Source organism: Mesocricetus auratus, unplaced genomic scaffold (genome assembly GCF_017639785.1).
Source record: "Mesocricetus auratus isolate SY011 unplaced genomic scaffold, BCM_Maur_2.0 Super-Scaffold_6731, whole genome shotgun sequence".
Classification (NCBI taxonomy): Eukaryota; Metazoa; Chordata; class Mammalia; order Rodentia; family Cricetidae; genus Mesocricetus; species Mesocricetus auratus.
This window is the reverse complement of record NW_024429185.1, coordinates 587,007-603,174: the sequence shown is the minus strand read 5'-3', so window position 1 is coordinate 603,174 and position 16,168 is coordinate 587,007. Positions and strand designations below refer to the sequence as shown.

The following is a 16,168-nucleotide window of genomic DNA, read 5'->3' as shown; positions in this document are numbered from 1 at the left end:
CTAGGCATTCCTCAGGGACATGATGAGCAGCTGGACACAGAACCCAAGCATTGTTTGGAATTGTGTTTTCTTATGTCACATGTCCCACTCACAAGGATGGGCAACCCTGAGGCCTGAACTTCCTGTTGGCTTCTTCCCTTCCCTTCTCTTTATGCCTCCTTGTATATATCCTCTTTTTTTTTGGTCAAAGTTGGCTAGATCCCTCCTCCAACAAGGAATCTTCAATCTTGGTCCCGGGCTTAACTTCATTCCGGCACCACTCAGTGTCCTTCCAGGATTGCCCTTTAGTCTGTAGATTCTGTAGTGTAGAGGATGCTGTGAACACTTCCCACACCGTGTGCAACCTCTTATTTAGCTCTGGGCACACTCGCTTGCGTGTGCGTGTGCATGTGCATGTGTGTGTGTGTGTGTGTGTGATCTTGTGCATCTATACATTCCTGTGGAGAATAGAGGTTGACATTGTTTCTCATCTGTCATTCTACACAATAGTTTTTTGAGGCAGGATCTCTCTCTCTCTTAACCTGGAACTCACTCACTGATTTTGGAAGACTTTGATGTCAAGAAGGCTTCTGGGATCTGCCTGTCTTTGTCCTTTGGTTCCAATCCTGGGCTGATGTCCTGCTACACTGTGCTACATTCTATGTTCTGGGGATCACCTGGTGTCGAGCATTTCCTGACTGAGCCTTAGTCCTCCCTCCATCCCTTCAAGGCTGTGTTCCTAAGGAGAGGAGAATTGGTTCCTTGTCTTCCAGCGTTTTGAGGGCACCTCAACACAGTGCAATTTCCATGCCTATAACCTGGATTGTTAGTATCCTCACATTCTTTCCCCAAAGTTTGCATATGATGCATGTTCTTCTCCCACTTAGTATATCCTGAAGTTTTCCCTCCAGTATACAGACTTTCATCACTCATACAGCTTTTTTCCCATTACCTGTCACTGGTTGCAGCTGTGCCCTAATGTACTGACCTGTTCCCTACACAGATGGAAAGTTTATTGTTACCAGACTTATTGTTACAGACAGTGGCACAGTGATTCAGCATACACAAATCCCCACACCTCATGTGTTTAAAGACAGATCTTTGGGTGAACTTTAGATACTGGAACAATGACCATGTGAAGGCACTGGTGATTTTGTTAGATTTCCCATAGCAGCTTCCTTCTGCATGCTCATCATTGAGGTGGGACAATTCCCTTGTATGAGAGGGAGCTGAAAGTCTCAGAAAATGAAAAACCCGCACGATAGAGAAATCTGGTATCTCCTGGGCTTTCTTTGCCCAAGCCATGGAAGTCTTTTGGGGGTACAGTAATGAAATAGGAATGGGTCTCCTTGTCACACATCAGTATATGTGAGTGCCCCATAGCTCTAAGAAGGTCTATACGATAGTGGATGCTGTCCTTGTGGGGAATTGGGGATTTTAGGTAGTAGTTGGGGTTAGACTCTTCACACAGCATTATGTGTTCCATTGTAGCTGAAAGGAGAAAGCACCAGGTAGGCCTCGTGTCCTAAGATCCAGTGCCTGATGTAATTGTGATCTTTATACATGGGCTACATGATCACAGTGTCTCTAAATGCCACAGTGGGTCCTCTAGGAAGAAGTTTGAGTAAGAAGTCCATGGAGCTCCCAGGGGTGACCTTTCTGGGGAATCCTCAGAATGGGTTATGTGTAGGAAGCCACATATTAACAATGCCCCCAAATGCTGTGGAAGAGACCCAGAATTCAGGGCAGAGTGGTGTTGAGTAGCAACCATTTGCGGGGATTCTGTCTTGGGGCTTATTCAGATGCACCTGTGAGCTTCCATTTGAGAGAGTAGGCCATGCATCGTCACTGTGGACCTCATCCTCCACTCAGCCAGCTACCACTAGGCAACCAGAAGCAATCCACGTAGAGGCTGGAAAGAAGGCCAGAGGTGGGAAGGGGATCCAGGGTCGGTACCTCATCTTCACTGTGTTCACAGTTCTGAGTGAACTCTTTAAAATCCCTGGGAAGATCCCAAAGGTTGTTTTGGTTTAGACTGCTGCCATACAGGTAAAACCCAATATTCTGTCAATGCCAGGGCTTCCTCCAGGCTGAGAACCAGCTAGGTAGTTCTGGGCAATAGCATGCACCCTGATCCTCTGAGTACATAAGTATGCCCACCAAGACACACAGACACAGACACAGACAGATGCTATGGCATATGCCCTCCCTGGTGCAGCTCCTCTTCTGTTCCTCAGCCTCCACAGGTCCCCTCACCTGCCCCATGTGACAACTGGTTTCTTCCGCCATTATGGAGTGGATCTGCTGCCCATAGTTGCACTAGTGTTCGCAGAGGTTCTTTTCATGACTCTGTGGACTGGTTATTAGATGAAGTCTGACTGAAGTCGGTGCAGTTGTGTACTCTTGGGAGTTCATTCTGCTCAGGTGTCAAGTTGACCAGGTTGTGATTCAGGTTTCCAGACTTAGTGGTGTTTCTTCCTGCTGCTCTGCAGTGTCTGGAAGCTGTTCTCGGTGCCTTGAGGCATTAGGGGAGAAGGACCATGAGAATCAACGGTTGGTAGAGAAATGTCCTTCTTCTGTCTTGGCATCTCCAATCTAGACCACATCCATGACCAGTCAGGAAGAAATGGTGCTGGGTCAGGCCAAGAACACAAGTATATTCATACATACATACATACATACATACATACATACACACACACACAGAGCGAATCTAGAGGGTATCTCATGGGTCATTCCTGGGGCTGTGGCAGTTTCAGTGTGACCCTAGCCTATTCTTTGAGAACTGTGCTCTATTCTTTTTGCTGCAGTTTTAGCCTTGGAAGAGGAACAGGCTGTGGAGCAGAAGACCTAAGGACTTTTGTGCTTTAGACAGAAGGCCAAGTAGGGCTGAGTGGGTGGCAGCCAGGTATACTGTCCTAGTGGACTTGTTCTGTTATGGACTGTCATGTCAAGCATCACATCCCATTCCTCTGTGGTGGCATCATTTAACTACAAGCACACCGTGTATCCCAAAACAGCATCTTGTCTATCTCGGAGTTTCAGTCACTGTATTTCTTTCCCTCCACGACACTTTTCCCCCCTTCCACCTCTACACCATCAACTCAACCCCAAGGAGGGAAGATGCACAACTCTCTTTAAGGGGAACCTTAGGGTACCATTTCCTGCCACTGTTTTTCATGTTTCTTTTTGTGTTGCAGAAGATGGACAAATACTCTTGATTTTATTCCAGAGAATCTTTACCCCTGTCTCATGGAGAGTGATGCTATTTGTGAATAGCACTTGAATGACTGGGAAGCTTTGGCCTCAAGTCCTACCTGCTACATCCAAGTCAACAGAAATATGCTGTGTGTGTGATTATGTTGTCATGTAGATGAGTTTGCAGGTGAATTTAGTGACATGAACTTTTGGGATGTAGAGGTAGCCTGGATGTAGCTGTGGCATACATCCTGGCCTCCATCTCTCTACTTGAACAGAAGAGGAAGCCCCAGATGTGATTGTAGCTGTACACTGTTGCAGTTTGTGCACAGCACCAGCACGTATCCCTTGAATACCATGTAGTATTTGAAGCTGCCTTAAGTTGAAATTAAAGTGATTTGGAAGGAAAACCTCTATTTGCATCTGATAAAGAGCCTGTAGCTAGTGGGTGATCCAGCGGTATCATAGTATGGGACAGCATCCAGGAATGGACAGCTGGGTTGGGGCAGTAGATTCCATGGGCTAACTCATGAGTGGCACTGCCCAGACCCTTGCCCTCATCCATGCTTTTGGTCTGCAGGCATGCAGGTGTGGGTCCTCCATAGAATGCCTGACTATTGCACACTGACCATGTTGGCACCTGAAATGTGCATTCAGGATCTGTAGTGTGGAAGAGGTTCACAGCTGGATGGACAAGCTCCAGCCTCCTTAGAGCAGTCTTATCCTTTAGGCTGCAGTAGGGAAGGTGGGACTGGACTGGACAACATGTGTCAGCCATGCTGAAGGAGGGGAAAGTCCCAGTGGGATGTGGAGAAGAGTGGCGGCTGCTCTGTGTTCACGGGTCAAAGAGGATCTCTCTCTCTCTCTCTCTCTCTCTCTCTCTCTCTCTCTCTCTCTCTCTCTGTCTGTCTCTCTGTCTCTCTGTCTCTCTGTCTTTCTTTCCCTCTCTCTGTCTCTCTCTGTCTCTCTGTCTCTCTTTCCCTCTCTCTGTCTCTCTCTGTCTGTCTCTGTCTCTCTGTCTCTGTCTGTCTCTGTCTCTCTCTCCTCTACCTATCTATATAGTTTCTACAGTCATTTTAAAATGTTTTTTATTTGCACCAATATACATTTTTGTCTTCTTTTTATTCCCTTAGTTATAAATATTGAGCAACTTAAGGGCTGTGCCTTGTCCAGTTTAGGTTCCCTTGTATCTCCCTCTGGATACAGTCACAGTGCAGGGTTCATAGTAGATGCTCAATAAAACTCTCACACACTTTTAGGACTTTTGAGACAGACAAGTCAGGATAAAAGTGTTTGCATTGCAAGTATGATTTTTTTAGTTCAATCCCTAGGACTCACAGTGGAAGTAAAAGAATTGACTTACCCAATTGTCATTTGACCTCCATATGTGTGCAGCAATGTGTGCACCCACACTCTGGTATGTATGTGCACACACACACACACACACACACAAATTAAAAAAGAAAATAAACAGTCCTGACTGCCTTAAAGTACTTCAAAAATATTTTTATGAAGCAAATCCATTTGAGACTTAACTTTCAACTTCTTTCCAAATCATGAATGCCTTTATATACTCTATAATCCAATTGTATAGCACTAAATTCCTGAATTAAAGAATTTGAGAGATCTCAAGTTAATAATTCAATGATTCGCCTGAAAACTCCAGGGAAACAAGAACAAACATCGCTAAAACAGGAGATGGGAAGAGGTAATAAAAATAAGGGTTGAAATGAGTGAAATAGAAATAGAAAAAACAACAAATAGTTCTTTGAAAATACTAACAATATTGACAAACCTTTATCTAAATTAACTAGAAGCAAGAGAGAAATGATCCAAATAAATAAAGTTAGAGATGAAAAGTAAGACAACACAACAGGCACTGAGTAAATTCAGTTTAAAAACAACAACTATATCCCATCAAACTAGAAGATCTAAAAGAAGTGGATGCACTTCTAGATATGGGCCAGAAAAACTAAATCAAGATGAATCCAATGAGAGAAGCTCATGATATTGCAATTGCCACTCATGCTTGCAGTTCTTGCAGAGGCCAGAAGAGGGCATTGGGTCCCTTGTCATCAATGGTTGTTAGGCGTCATGTGAGAGAGCAGCAAATGCTCTTAGACTATGTGTCATATCTCCAGCTTCTGCTCTTGACTTTTGTCCTTCAAACCCCAGGTGCTGTATTAGTTAGACTGAATCACCCCTAACTGTTATTACAATTTTGAGGTCATTGTCCTCATGCTACAATGCTACAAAAATCTGTCTAATGTTCATATATATATAATGCTTTAGTCAGTAAGCAATATGTTATTTACAGGTTATAGTAAACTGTCATATCTAGTTATTTTAGTCAGGTTCAGAGATGTTCAGAGATGTACTGAGCATAGATATTTTATCTTCAAAGACTTCCAAGACCAACATAATATGGCATTTATATGTTTTAATAATTTAGAATGCTGTTGACATGAGACAGAGTTGCTCCTAACAACATGGAACTGGTTAATATTGTGGGCACCAGAGATCCTTCATTTGGAGTTTGTTTTCTTCTTGACAAAACTGGCCTATGGGAAAACAAGTGCCCTTGCTACCACTGCTGACAATGGGCTTACTGTCCTAACTGGGCAAGCAGGAAAGAAGCAAAAAAGAACGTGAAATCATTCCAAGATGTGATAGGACATTCTTTCGAGTTTTCCTGCTTGTAATGACATGTCAAATATCCTAGGCCTTAGCCAAAGTTGATTGCCCAGACATTACTATGTCATCTTGGGTAACTGTCCAGGCATCCAGCTGTTTTTGTCATTTCTTAAAACTTTAGGAAGTCACCTGCTTATACTTCCTGGTTACCAAAGTAATGTTATTTTCCTTCTCAGGTGTGTGATGAGGTTAAAGACTAGATACTCACAACTAATATCCTCTCTTATCTTAGAGCACATTAGGTACAAGACTTAGACTTTCTGGGATAGGAAAACTATTGGAGTAGTCATGCTTGGCTGTGTATTTAATATGCATTTCTTGCTTAATGTTGATCTTGCTGGTTGCAGGTCTAAATTTGTATCTGTCCTTACCTTTCTTTCTCCTAGACTGAACTTGATATGTTGTCATTGCATATAATGTTTGAATCAGGGTGAAAACCCCTTATTTAGACAAAGGGAAGATGTGTAGGGGCAACATGTTCTGCCAGTACATTTTTGGTACCTGCCTTAGGGTGTGGATTCGGTGTGCAGATGCCATCCCTAATAAGGAAGAGACGTGTCTCGCTCTATCTCTTTTGTGGTGGTCTGAGCATCCTGTATCACAGCATCCTGTACCTTAAGGGCAGAAGGTCATGACAGCTATTTGTCCTCAGTGTGAGTACCCGAAATAAATTTCCATTATTCTTTTATTTGGGCATTCCAGTATTTCCTTAATCCATCTTCACACAAACAAGAGTGAAGTCTCTGGTGACCTGTAGGGATAGGCCCATGAGGTAGACATGCTAATTGTCTTAGGCTGCCAGGCATTTATGCAGTACTCTGATGTCCCCACTGATTCCCGAGGGTTCAGGATCATGCTACAGCATCACTTACTGTGAGAGTTAGAGCTGATCTGTCACGTCTCACCCAGGGAACAATGTATATTAGGCACATCTGATGAAATGCAGGGTTTATTAAACCCTCCATGGGCCTGGGTGTGAGGACAGAGATTTTGGTAACAAGAAAGGTCTCCAAATAAGCAGTGTTTGGAGGAAGCTTCAGAGCAGGCTCAGTGCATGGAGCCTGCAGCAGAGGACACATGCTTCTGGTGGAGAGCAAGACCTTGCAAGCCTGAGACATGAGAGGGACAGTTAAACCTGACTGTTCCCATGGCACAGCTCAGGGTATATTGAGGAAGCATTCCTTCCTGGTGATTGTTTTAATTGTAGAGCTCTTTCTAAGATGGAGGTGAGTCAGAGGGTTGAAATATGGAGTAAGTAATCTTGTGGATTCCAGACAGGTGCTGAGAAACTAGGGCTTCTACAAGGTCAGCAGTGAGAGAAACAGGGTAGAGGACATGGTTAGTCTCTGCCATTGTCCACATTCTCTTTCTGAGCTAACCCCGCTTTTCACATTTCTATGCTGGTATCACTTCAATTGTTGTTAGATTGTGTGTGTGTGTGTGTGTGTGTGTGTGTGTGTGTGTGTGTGTGTTACACATTTTTCCTTTTGGTGGTGTTGAGTATTGAACCTAGAGAATAATTTATGCTAGGCAAACATTTTACCAGTTTTAAAACCATTTCCCCTATACTCCTTCCCTTTATTACTTTTTCCCTTTGTTGTTCAGATTTTTGTTTTAAACAGGGTCTCATGAAACTCAAGGCAGCCTCAAACTCCTGATCTTACCACAACCACATCTGGGCAGCCGTTTTTGTAATCTGAGACATGAATTCACTAAATTGCTCAGTTTGGCTATGAGCTTGCTGTGGTTAAACATGCACCTGCACACATATTAACATATTAATATTTCCTTAATTTCTACACTATACTGTATTGCCATTCATCAGTTTATTTATTTTTCATTTTATGTGTGAGTGTTTGTCTGCAGGTGCAATAGACATGTACAGCATGTTCATGTCTGGTGCTTTTATCAGTGGGGAGATGGTGTCCTGGATGATTGTCAAATACCACATAGAATCTGTAAACTGAACCCAGGTCCTCTAGAAGAACAAAACATGCTATGAACTTCTAAATCATTTCTTCAGCTACCAACACACATTATACTTCTATAAAAACACATTTTTCCTTCACAGTAACAGTGAATGCATCACAATAAGTGAGCGTGATTGCTTTGTTATACATATCACAGACTTGTATGAATAAAACCAGACACAATATTAAATCATTTTATGACTTCCTTTGTAAGGATGTTTTTTAAATGGATGTTTTCTTTTCTATACATTTTAACTAAAGTATAATTAGGTCACATTCCCTCTTCCTTTTCTTCCCCTCCACACTCTCCATGCTGGAACTTCTTCTATGTCCTTCAAGTCTCAAACTGATAGTCTCTTCTTCCCTTAAAATTACTGTTAAATGCCCCCCAAGTATAACTACAACCTACTGAGTTCAGTTTTATTGTTGTATTTACTTAGATTTGGTGCTGACGATAATTTATTGGACAAGCAATCAGGGGTTCATGCCTAAGAGACTCATTCTCCCTTCTCAGCAGTCATTAGTTTTCTTCAGTTCGTTGCCCAGGAGCATGACCCTCTGAGATTCCTCTCCCACCTCTCCCTAAGCAAGTCTAATGATATTGTCTTGGTTCAGATCTTGTTTATGCAGCCATTTCTGTGAGAGATTGTTTCCAGCAGACATCTGATGCTTACACTCTTCCTCCTGCCTCTTCTATGATATTCCCTGATCCATAGATGCTGGAGTTGGGATGTAGAGGTATACATTGGGACTGAGATCCCTATACGCTGTTGATCTTTGCCTGATACCCACTGATACATTCTGGCAACGGTCTATTTGCTGTGGAGAGAAATCACTTATACTGTGTTTGTGGATCATCTTTATCTTCTTAGAAAAACAACTCTTAGATTCCTTCATTCTTTGTACTGCTTTCTTTGTATTTGATTCATTTCTGCTTTACTTTTTATTAATCCTTGCCATCTACTCCTTGTGCCTTAGCATGTTCTTTTATTTCCAGATTCTTGAGTGCATCATTGAGTCATTTGTTTATATGCATACTAGAGTTTTATGTGCTGTCAATTTTAACTTTTTTGTTTTATAAATAGGGTTGAAAACTTTATTTTATTTATTTGATTTTATTAAATATTATACAATATATTTTGATGAAATAGTTCTATTGTAAATGTATAAGTATTTGAATCTAAATCAAATATAATTTTTAACTTATATTCATGAACACTTGAACAAAAAAAATCTTGTATTTTTCTGAATACTGGTAATGAGCGTTTAAAGCACACATTATCTGAGACTCTCCTATAAGAAACTAGAAGTCTGAGAAACAGATCATGTAAGACAGTACCATTAAACTGGTAAGAACAGATACTACACTTGATCTTAGCCAAAAGGCCAAGATGGAGATCCACCATGAAGGCCCTCACCCACCCTGGGAATCAGAGTGGAGATTGGGTGGGGGACTGGGGGACCTGGTGAGGAGGGTGGGGGAGAAGGAGAGGAAGAGGGACTGCGATTGACATGTGAAACTAGATTGTTTCTAACCTAAATAAAAAATAACTATTATTAAAAAAAGTCAACACTGAATGTGTTATTTAGCTTGTAATTAGTATCAATGCATTTATGAGTTAAAAGTCATTTCAGGCTCACAGGACAAGAAACTGTGTCAGCCATCTTTCAAACATACTCATAAACCTTTGCTGGCATTAGTTTTCTATTACAGCCACCCACCTGGAAAGGGATGGTTGTAAATTCTGTTTTCTGTATCATAGCATTGGCAGCAATCATTAAAGCCAACAAGGGGTAAAAACTACATGTTCTGAAAGCAGAGAAAAGATCCAAATGATGCTTTCTTTGACAGATATAAACTTGATGGTCTTACTGTGTCAAAAATCAAGTGTTCACAGGTGTGTGAGTTTATATCAGGGTTCTCAATTCCATTCCATTGGTCTACCTGTCTATTTTTGTGCCAATACCAAGCTGTTTTCAAGACTGTATCTCTATAATAGTGCTTGAAGTCAGGGATGTTGATGCCTCTGGAAGTTCCTTTATGGTACAGGGTTCTTTTGACTATCCTGGGTCTTTTGTTTTTCCATACAAAGTTGAGAATTGTGCTTTCAAGGTCTGTGAAGAATTATGCCAGTATTTTGATGGGAATTGCATTGAATCTGTAGATTACTTTTGACAAGACTGCTATATCTACTATGTTGATATGACCTATCCAAGAGCATGGGAGGTCTTTCCATTTCCTGGTATTGTCTTTAGTTTCTTTCTTTAAATACTCAAGTTCTTGCTATACAGGTTTTTCACTTGTTTGGTTAGCGTTATCCACAGATATTTTATGTTGTTTGGGGCTATTGGGAAGGATGATGATTCTCTGATTTCCTTCTCAGCCCATTTATCATCTCTATATAATAGGGATAATTAGTCTTTTGAGATAATCTTGTTAATCTTAGTTGTGTCTTTGTGTGGCTTGGGTACCAAGGTAATTTGTAGCCTCATAAAAAGAGTTTGGCAATGAAATTCCTGCTTCTATTTTGTGGAAAACTTTGGGGATTATTAAAATTAGCTCTTCTTTGAATTTCTGGTAGAATTCTGCACTGAAGCCATTTGGGCCTGGGCTTTTTTTGGTTGGGAGATTTTTGATGACTGCTTCTATTTCATTAGGGGTCATAGGTTTGTTTATCTGTTCTTGATTTAATTTTGGCAAGTGATACCTGTCCAGAAAATTTTCCATTTCCTTTAAATTTTTGAATTTTGTAGAGTTAAGGTTTTCAAACTATGACCTGATGATTCTGTGAATTTCCTCAATGTATGTTGTTATGTCCCCCTTTTCATTTCTGATTTTGTTAATTAGCACGCTCTCTCTCTGTCTTTGGGTTATTTTGGATGAAGGTTTGTCTGTCTTGTTGAAGAAACTATTTGTTTTGTTGATTCTTTGTACTGTTAATTCTCTAGTGTGAATATTCTCCAGTTTCTTCATGTGCTATGAATTTTCCTCTCAGCACTGCCTTCAAAGTTTCCAACAAGTTAGGGTATGTTATGTGTTCATTCTCATTGAATTACAGGAAGTCTTTAATTTCTTTGTTTTTTTTCTTCTGTAACCCAAGGATGGAGTAATTGTGCATTGTTCAATTTCCATGAGTTTTTAGGTTTTCTACAATTTGTGTTGTTGTTGAATCCTAATTTTAAAGCTTTGGGGTGTGATAATATATAGAGGGTTGTTCCAATTTTGTTATAACTGTGAAGGTTTGCTCTGTTTCCATTGATGTGGTTGATTTTAGAGAAGTTTTCATGTGGAGCTGAGAAGAAGGTATGTTCTTTTGTGTTTGGATGGAATATTCTATAGATGTCTGTTAACCCCATTTGGGCCATAAGTTCTGTTAGTTCTTTTATGTCTTTGTTAAGTTTCTATCTGGAGGTCCTGTCTAGTGGTGAGAGAAGAGTGTTGAGGTCTCCTACTACTAGTGTCTGAGATTTTATGTGAAAAAGGCCTGAATATATGTGCTTTTCAAAAATTGTTGTGGAATATTTGTTTAACCATGCAAAGATGTTTTGCATTTGTTTATATTGCAGAATATTTAATTAAGTAAAATATGTTACATTTGCTTAACAATGGAAGATGTGCTGCTTTTTTACATTACCCGCCAAAGATACCTGATTGGTCTAATATAAAGCTGAATGGCCAATAGTGAGGGGGAAGGTACAGGCAAAATTTCAGCACTCATATTCTCAAGGAGTGGAGCCAATTGCTTTTGGTCATTTGATGGGTTATGGATTTTTGTCATCATTTATGGGGATATAGGAATTTAAGATAAAAAGACAGCTATCAATCTGAAATATTTTACATTGTTATGGATGTATATTGAGTCAAATTTCAGGTTATTTATATATATATTCTATTCTTTTTTAAAAAATTGTACCTGCTCAGTTCATTTAAAATGTAATATAAAGTTCTAATTCTTGAAAGTTATTATTACAACCTCTTTAAGTTAATTAAGAAATGTAGGTTAGTAGTTAGTCAACTATATTAAGCTTGTTGTCATGTTAGATACGTTTTTAAGGTTAAACATATATGTTATGCAGATACATGGTATTCAAATCCTTCAGAGACCTACAAAATATGGTATTGAAGATATTTAATAACCTAAGGCTTTTCATGACCATGAGGCCTATCTACTACTGGCATCACCAGTCTACTTCATAAAAGGAGGGCAAGCATTGAATAACCTACATAAGGAGTTGTTTTTATTGTAGCAAAACCAGCTATTTGGGCAAGAAATTGCCATTGCCTAAACTTGCTGACAGTATACTGTACAAATTGAAGAAAATGGCTGCCAAATATTCCAAGACTCAAAATCCCTGTTTTACAGAAATGTCTGTCATATACTCTAAGCCTCTAGACTGAAGGTGGATAACACAACATTGCAGAACAACTTTGGGTGACTATCTAGACAGCCAGATGTCTGTCTTTCCTAGAGTTTCGGAGTTCTTATTCTGCACTTCCTGTTTACTCAGGCAATATATCCTTCTCAGGCCTCTGATGGAGTTGAAGATAAAATAGTTATTGTTTTCTATGTCACCAAAGTCAGAAAAGAACCTTCAGAATAGATATAAAGTTTATAAAGCTCAGAAGCATAAAAGCTTAACTTGTTCATCTAAGAAAATGTTTTGTGATCTAAAAAGATAAATTTTCATTGTTAATACATTCTAGGACTGGAAACAAATTAGGTACTTAACTTTGGATTCACCATGATAGTATCAATTATGGAGTACCATTTCCTGAATTTGCCAAATTCAAGTGGGCTGGATATTGTAAATTTAACTCTTACTTGATAATTGTTCCCCCTTTTGGTTTCTTGAGACAGGGATAATCTATTTAACAGAATCTAGGAGATATTTTGGCAGAGAACCAAGTACATGTTCCTTATATCAAGCAACAAGTTGATTGGTTGTTTCAAAACAGTGATTCACAGGAAAATGCTTTTGCTCAACTTTCAAAGATAATTGATAATCAGTTTCCAGCTCACAGACTGTTACACACTAACACCTCCTTCTGCATTCCCAAAATTGTAGAAAAAGTCCTATAAAATGCTTTGTTAGTTTTTACTAATGGTTCCTCTAATGGAATAGCAGCTTATGGTGTAGATGATAAAAAGTCCACGGAGAAAACAACCCCAGCTTCAGCTCAGTTGAATTAAGAGTTGTCACAATGGTTTTCCAACTTCTAGTAAGTGATTCACTTAATTTGTGCACGTTTTTAAAGCTCTTCAAATAATAGAGACAGTTCAGTGCATAGGAAATTGCAATGATCAGGTTAAAATATTGATTGAGCAAGTTCAAAATACAATTCTTCTAAAAACATTGCCACATCTTGTGGATGACATGAGAGCTCATTAAACCTTCCTGACCCACTGGCTAAAGGGAACAAGTAAACAGATAGATTAACAAAGTTGGTTGCTTTATCTCAGGTAGAGAGAGCACTGCAGTCTCATAACTTTCATTATCAGAATAACAGGAGTTTAAGAAAGCAATTTGGTTCAACTAGAGAGACTGCTAGTTAAAATTGTCAAACAATGAGGTATGCCCACAAACTAATTAAAAAATGATGCCAACCTAGAACCTTCATCCAGTGACTGATGGAAGCAGAGACAGATACCCACAGGTAAACACTGAACTGAACTCCTGGAACCCAGTGACAGATGGAGGAATGGTGAGCAAAGGGGCCAAGACCATGCTGGTGAAACCCACACAGACAGGAAACCTGACAAGGGGGAGCTCTTGAACCCCAGATTAATGGCTGAGAGGCCAGCAGGGGACTGATCCAGACTCCATGAATGTAGTGTCAGTAAGGAGGCCACAGAAATCTCTGGGGTCTTGGGTAGTAGATTAGTGTTCACCATGGCATACAAATGAACTCTGGGAGCCCATTCCACGTGGAGGGATGCTCTCTCAGCCTGGACACATGGGGAAGGGCCTAGGTCCTACCCTGGATGAAATGACAGACTCTGGAGATCTCCCCCAAGGAGGGCCTCACCCTCTCTGGGGAATAATGTGGGGATTGGGCTGGGGACTGCTGGAGAGATAAGGGAGGAGGGGTGGGATGAGGAGCTGGGATTGACATGTGAAGCACTCATGTTTCTAATTTAAATAAAAACATATATTGAGGAAAAATGATGGCAGATGGTTGTTACTCATATTACAGAATTGGGCAAGTTAAAATGTGCAAACATGGTAGTTGATAGGTATTCCAGTTTCTTGGTGTTCACTACACAAATGGGAAAAGCCACCAAATATGTAATAAGTCATTGTTTACAAAATATTTTATTTACATAGCAGATCCAAAAATGATAAAAGTAGACAACAGGTCTAGATACTCAATGGAAAATTGATCAAAATGCAACTTTGAAAGATAAAAAGTGGGGGGAGTAATGTCCTCAGTCTCCACATTATGTAAAACTTTTAAATGTGGATTCCAGTGAGCAATCTGCTTTAGACAGATTCTGGCATTATGAAACTTGAGTGGTTATTGCTCAGGTCAAATGGAGACATCCATATGTTAGACAGTGGAGAAGACCCGATACTGCGCTAATTTGGGATAGTGGATGAAAGGAAACTGTCAGTTTGAGATTCCCCCTTTCTGAACAGGCCTGCTGCATCAGCCTCCCAGACCAATGAGTTTTCATCCCGGAGCTGGCAAAGAAATGGATGGCTAAAACTGTGCCCTTGACACACCTTGAAACACAAAATTCATTTTTCCAGTTTTTCCCTTTGGGGAAAAAAAGGACTCATTTAAAACAATTGAACACTAATATGGACCGTCAGGAGTGGGAAAAGCCCCTTTTCAGTATTTGAACAGGATGTGGCCACTTAAAAAGCTGTTGGAGTGGTGAAATATCAGCCCTGGTGGATGGTGTTCCTGGTATCGTGCCTATGCCAGTGTATTTCTCTGGAGAAACACAGCTTGCCCTAATGCAGCAAAAAAGGGACTTTGGCATCGCTGCTGGGGTGATTGTAGCTATTGCTGTTGCAGTTACAGCAGCCATTGTATCTGGGACTGCCTTCTCACAGTCTGTAACTACAGTGAATTGAAAAACCTCAGTACACACTCCCCCCTTTTTGAGACTCAGAAGGTCGCCTCTGTGGAAAATTTTCCAAGGTTCCCTAGGCAGGGACCAAGGTCAGATTGAAAAGAACATCTGGTCCAGAGTGCTGATGCGGAAAACCGGCAGGCTGTAGAGATAAGCTTAATTTTGACCTTGTGTTTTCTCCAGGAAGGATGCCTGCATTCTTACAATACCCCTATTGCTTGCCCAGATCTGCACCTGCAGCGGCTCCACTTCTTACAATACCCCTATTGCTTTGCTTGCCTAAAAGGAAAACTGTCCTAAAGCCTGGCGCGCTCAGCTAGCTAAGGCTGCTGAAACGCCCAAAGACGCCTGTGTAAACAATAAACCTCTTGCAGTTTGCATCCATCTATCTGGTTATTGAGCTCCGGATGTCACGGGATATTCAGCCTGATTACTTCAGGTCTTTCAGAATAAACCAGCAGGGGAATTAACAGAGGCTCTCAGTACTCAGAGCTCCTTAAATAACTTAGTCCAGGTAGGAGTTTTAAATCTTGATGAACAAACATCCTTAAACCTGCTTGCCTACCCTGGCACACTTTTGTGTTACACCTGAGAAAGTTCATACTCAATCGGCCAATCAAATTATTAGGATGAAGAGACCTGGGATCCTCTGTCCTCTGGTGAGTTCATCCTTAAGGGATCCCAGATGTCAGTCAATTTAATCAAAGAATGGGCCGTGTCCCCATCTCTGGGCCTTGTAGCCATAGGGTTTATTATCATATGATTCATTTGGCTAAGGCACTAATCAAGTCCAGGTTCCATTTGTCACTTGACGAGCACAGAGAATCCCTCAGCTAAACTATGGTTGAACCTACAGAAATATTAAGCAGCCAATAACAGGTGAGACTAGGGGTATGCCAACCACCCTAAGACAGGAGGGTCATGCAGCCTGGGTGATTTCTCCATTGACAGGTAAGGCTGGCATTAACATCCTAGCCACCTGAGACAGGCACTAATTTATGTAAAAGAAGGGGAAGATGTTGGGCCCCAGCCCCCACAGGGTCTCTGTGAGTCTCTGGTCATCCAAAAGGTGCATCCTGTTTTCTAGTCTTGGCTTACTAACCCAGGCTTGCACCACTGACATCAACATTTAGTATTAGGAAAACACGATCTCTTCCAGCTGGGCTTTTCCCACTGTGCTGCAAACCTGTATATAAGGCTGCTCCCTCTCTATTAAACAGAAGAGACCTCTTAGCACAAACGATT

General features: G+C 40.8%; 1 non-coding gene across 1 annotated transcript; it reads right to left on the bottom strand.

The window, feature by feature from the left end:
• Positions 1-9,050: 9,050 nt before the first annotated feature.
• Positions 9,051-9,240, bottom strand: LOC121139180. The gene has a single exon (XR_005876025.1). It is a non-coding gene; the product is annotated as a U2 spliceosomal RNA (small nuclear RNA).
• Positions 9,241-16,168: the final 6,928 nt, after the last annotated feature.